The sequence below is a fragment of the Magallana gigas genome, chromosome 3 (assembly GCF_963853765.1).
Source record: "Magallana gigas chromosome 3, xbMagGiga1.1, whole genome shotgun sequence".
In the NCBI taxonomy this organism is placed as follows: domain Eukaryota; kingdom Metazoa; phylum Mollusca; class Bivalvia; order Ostreida; family Ostreidae; genus Magallana; species Magallana gigas.
The window spans coordinates 45444278-45450275 of NC_088855.1; positions in this window are offsets into that span (position 1 = coordinate 45444278).

Consider the following 5998-nt stretch of genomic DNA (forward strand, 5'->3'; position numbering starts at 1 on the left):
CTAATAGACTGGAGAGCCTAGTGTCTTAGCTGACTGGGATTTTACGACTCCTAAGGCCAGGGATAAGGTATAGGCATAAAAAACAAGAACTCGACACCAATCCGTCAAAACATAACTTAAATACCACACCATAAAGACCACATATGCTAGCCATTGAAAATCACTCATCCTGAAAATTCTTTCGTTATTTTAAAAATATCTTCTTCCATTCATTGTATTTCTAGTGTGCAATATAAACTGTATGTTTTTGCCGTGTAAGAGTAAATTTCTGCATTATATGTCAAACATACAATGAAATGCCAATAAAGAACATGACATAATATTTTTTGCTTCTGTCTACCTGAGAAATATCTTACATTTGTGTGTGATAAATGTAAGTACAATGTCATTACCAGTAATTTAGGACAGCCATAAAATTTGCACCTTAGTGAGAGGTTTATGAAGTATATATTTAGACCATCATTTACATTAAAGTTATGTGTTAAAGGTGGGTTTGTCACAGAAGATATTACATTTATTGCTAAAGGTACATGTCCTAAAACTATTTTTTACAAAGAGCACCGTTACATTTATTTTTTAATTTTTTTTTTTGGGGGGGGGGGGGGGGTAGGGGGGTGTTGTTTCACAAATATGATTACATGTATGATCTTGTTAAATTGTTCACAGAGATTCATTTGTCTACGCTCGTCATTTATATTAAATTCACTATGAGAATCTTTTATGCAAGGTTAAGATACTAGAGTAAATACTTACAAGTTAGGGTATTTTACTTGATACCATCATTGGTAACCCATGCTGAACCTTTTTTTTGTTTTTATTTGATTATCATTTTCAATTCACCAATGAAAAGTGAAATTTTTTAAGTTTTTGGAGGTTTGAAAAAGAAGAACATGATATGATAATATACAGTTTTTTCTTAGATTTATTGTGATTGGCGAGATTTCCTTCAAAATGTGTAAAGGAGCCAACTAGAATAGGACATAAATATTCATGAAAATGAGAAAAACTCAGTAAGTTGGCTATTTGTCATTAAACATATATATTACACACACAAAAAAAATAGTTCCAGTTCTTTTTAAAATACAAGATATTTGCTAATGAAGTGGTGGTTTACTTTCAATAAATCAACATAACATTTGATATACAAAGAATTTTTAGACAAATATGCCAATTCTATCTTTTAAATAAAGGTTCTTTTATGAGCAAAACATTCTCATAGATAATATAGTAATATTGTACTACAGGTAACTAATACCTGGTGCTAAAATGAATCTTTGTTACATGAATGTCTCATCTTTCTTTACCCAACTCGTGATTAATTGGCAAAAGGAATTTGTGATGTTTGAATCTATGACAGCAGAATCTGCAAACAAAGTATAACCAGGCACAACAATGTATCCTATCCACAAACTAACCACAACCCATAGCTCAAACAAACGACCTAGCTTTGACATCAGTGGCAATCATGGAGCTACTTTACCCAACAAGATAGAGGTCAGGGGTCAATTATAATCACTGTCTCTTCTTAGCATTTAAAAGAATGAATCATCTCTCTAACATTTAACAATGTCTTCTTTCAGATAAGCAAAAACAGGAAATTATTGTTGAAGTCTGACAGTTTAAATGAATTTTCAAAAACCTATTTTGAACCCAAAAATAATGAGGTACCTGACACACAAAAGCCTCTGTATGTTGAAAAAGATAATGTGATTACAACCAGATGTAGCCGAAAAGTGAAATTAATAGGCATCTTCAGAAGCTTCAACATTTCATTCTCCTGAGTATATACAATGAATCCGTGCAATATCCAAATAACACATTCTGAGATCAAGACTGAAATTAATGATAATTTTCCTATTCATAGTGCAAAAAATTAAAGCCCTGTCTGTGCTATTTATAAAAAGCCATGTGGATTATTTTCAAATTACAGTATACCAACTTGGTTAACTTTCTTGTCTGAAATAATATTCAATCCACACAGCATGCATTTAATGCTTGAAATGAAATACATTCACACTGCACTGCACACCAATGAAGAAAGCAATTTAACCAACTCAACACCTGCTCTCTCTCCTGGAATAACCAGTTAAAATCCATTTACCAATACTTGATTATTCAAAAACAATACAATGCATTCAAGTCAAGATCTAGTAAATGAAAGGTGCCTACAGGTTTATGAAATTAAAAGATATAAATTCTTTCAACGATGTTTCATATCAATAGCTTTGTTGGATATGGGGCATAAATTTTTGTTAACAAAATGAAAAATCATGTTTTAAATTGTCATTCTCAATAAAATATGGTGATAAGTAACAAATTTTCAAGTTTTGTATATTTTTGACAAATGAAATAGATCTAAAATGCCTGCAGTCTCTCAAAAAAAGGAATTAAACAAGCTCTTCGTCTCCTCTTTAAAATGATGATAAATTGAATATACACTGTAGGTATCAGGGTTACTTTTAATTCCCATGATTTAATTAAAATACACTGTCTAGAAATTGTTTAATTTTTTACATAATTCCTTTAAAAATTACCGGAAAAAGAATTAATCAAATCAATTATGACTTCATTATGGTTCTAGCATTAAAAGAACACTCTGGAATTATTCACTAGATCTTGACCTAAATTACCAATTACCAATATTTACAAAAAATTCTTCAAATCTGTGTATAGGAATAAAAATTTCATAATACATTTCTCCTGAAACAGTTACAGGTAAATATTTGCAGTTCATTTATTGACTTTTAGGTAATCAATTTTCTGAGCTTTGGTATTGATAATAAATCAATAATTCTATATCAAATATATACTTAATATATACCAGAGTTGTTAGGTAATCTTCCCTCAATGTGGGTTTACCAAGATTAGCATTTTTACTGACTCAATGAAACATTTAATGTGTGATTAGTTTGGAATTTCTTCAAATTTCCAATAAATGTTACACGTATATATATATAGTTGAACATATATGTTGAATACTGATACTGTGGAATCATTAAAATTCGTGGGGGGAAATTTTTGTGGATTGCTTTAATTTTACAGGTTCATGGGGACGTGATTTCGTGTATTCTCTGATACTTTCAAAAGGAAACATGACTTTACGGTCCTAATTTATTTATTCGTGGAGGATGTTAATTCGTGGGTGGAGGTACCCACGAATTCCACGAAATCTAATGATTTCACAGTATTTCTAATACAGTGGATATGACGAAGGGGTTTGCAAGTCCCAACCACTTTTTTTTAACGTATTTTACCCTTGATAGCTCAGATATCTCAGATACACGGATATCTAAAGTTTTTAAATAGTCCCATCCAGTCCAAGATAACGAACGTTGACTGTAATTTGATCATTTACACCTAAAACAATTTTGCAATGAGAATACAATTAGAGGAGATATTGTACATATTTATTTAATACCATTAAAAAGACTGCCTGAATCAATCATAACTTGTTTAAGCACATGATGCTACAAAGAATCATTTACACTATATATACTTACTACCTTTAAACATTGAAGAACTGAAATTCACAGGGATTCAATTGACAACTTTAACATAGTTATGTGAATAAATTAATTTAAAAAATTTGTTGTTGTCATGTTCCATTCCTTAGCTTAATTTTGGGGGAAAAAACCCCCACTTTCCCAACGGAATTCTAGGCTCAATTTAGAGTCATTCTTGCAGGGAAGGTTTCATTATGATGAAAAGTCTTACTAAATAACACAGCTAGGTGTTTGAAAAAAGTGGCAACTGGTACACTGTAAATACTTTTGGCATGGGCATGCAAATTATCAATCATATACCGTAGTAACAAATTCAAAGTTAAAAATTATCTTTGTAAATATTTGTTATCTTAAAATAACTGTCTACTTACAGTAGCTGTTGATTCAATTCAATGTGACATGAAAGGAAAAGAATAAAAGAGTGATATAATATATGAAGAAGATTAGTAATACAATGATTCATTATACATGTAATAATTAACCACCTAAATGATAATATTTCATTTTACTTTAAAAACGTTATCTTTTACATACTTCTCTGCAAACAAAGAGAGGAATAAGATAGGATGTATATGAAATAGCCATTCATTATTTCTTAACATCTCTTAGCTGACCTAAATGGCTTATAATATATTAAACACTTGTGATGCAACCATAAATCAGTCAATATAGGTTTGAGGACATTCGAACTAATCATGTGTTCATGCTTAATTCCCAACTACGTGTTTTGTATTGAAATTTCATTTCAATTCAATGGAAGAATTTGATATACACATCAACCCTTTTCTTTATCACTCGAAAAAAAATGAGTTAATTATGATGCATCTCTGGTCTATGTTGACGGAAGTGAAGGATGGGCCTTCCCAATTTAAAAGCAATCGAGTTTCAATCATTTAATCTATTTCAAAATATATAAAGTCAAGAGAGAAGTGATTTTTACTTAAAACACAAAAATACTTAATGAACATCACTTAAAAACATATTTTATTATCCACATACCCATTTTTTCTGTTTCCCTGAAGCCGCCGAAATATTAGGCATATGTTGCGCATGCGTAATACAGTATATCGAGCCCGACTACAAACGAACAAAACACACCAAAGAAAGATAAATCTTACAAAATTGAGAACACATGCCAGATAATTATTCACTTTTAATGTATCTTATTTCATCTGTCAGGTATTTACCTTTGAAAATTAGTATCTCATAGAAAAATAATAATTTTCACAGGAAAAAATAATTTTCACAGGAAATATAGAAAATCCTATTTTTTTTAAAGATAAAAATCCTAAAGGATTTTTCCTATAGGAGATAAGTATTTCCAGCAGGAATTTGATTCAGGCAGATTTTTTATAGAATAACATTCTGTGGAAATTTTGTTCCAATCCTACCGAAATTTAAATGTAGTGCATATTTCTTCTTCTCAAAGAGATCAATATTTAAACAATAAAATGCTTTCTTTGGTGATTCATTCGTGATATGAAGGTAGCGACATTGCAGAAAAAAATACATAACCCGCGTTAGCGGGTTATGTTATTTTTTTCTGCAATGATCGATACCTTCATTACCCGAATGAATCATCAAAGAAAGCATTTTATTGTTAATATTAACATCTTTCTTTTAGCTAATTGATAAATTGATTATGAAAAGTAAGTAACATTTACTAAGTTACTGTTAATGTACGTAAGTACGTTAGCTAAAAGAAACAGCCAGATGGTCTCCTGTGAGACCTTGATTCTGACATCGTCATGATTATTTCGTGCAGTCCGTGATTTTTCCTAGGTCGTTGTAGGTTTGGACCAATCGATAAACAGGGCGTGTCAATATCTGTCCTGTCATTTTCTTGTCAGTTTCAGCCGCTGTAGATTTCGACCAATCGATAAACGGGGCGTGTAGATTTCAGACTGGCTGTTTCTATAGAGCTATGAATTAACTATAAGTTTCGGTAAGAAATAGAAGGAATAATACTTGTTGGATGTGTGTGTGTGTGTGTGTGTGTGTGTATGTATATATGTATATATATATATATATATATATATATATATATATATATATATATATATATATATATATATATATATATATATATATATATATATATATATATATATATATATATATATATATAGTTTGTTTATGGTCATAGTTGTTGAGTCATTAACACTGTGCCGGATAATTATGCAAGGCATAAGGTGGCATTTTTCCACCCATTTAAACTGCATGTATCATGCCGTATTATAGACCATTGCTTACACAGTGTAAAACCACCTTTATTATAAAATATATCACCTATCAGGTGAGATATTACCTTAAAAAAATTCCTACAGGAAAAACAATTTTCCTACAGGATATTGAAAATTTCCTACCGGTCCTACAGGAGATTAAATTCCGATTGGATTTGAACAAAACTCCCAGAGAATTTTGAAATCCGATAGGATATCTTATTTTTCCATAGAAGAACTACCCGTCTGGATCAAATTCCTACAGGAAATACC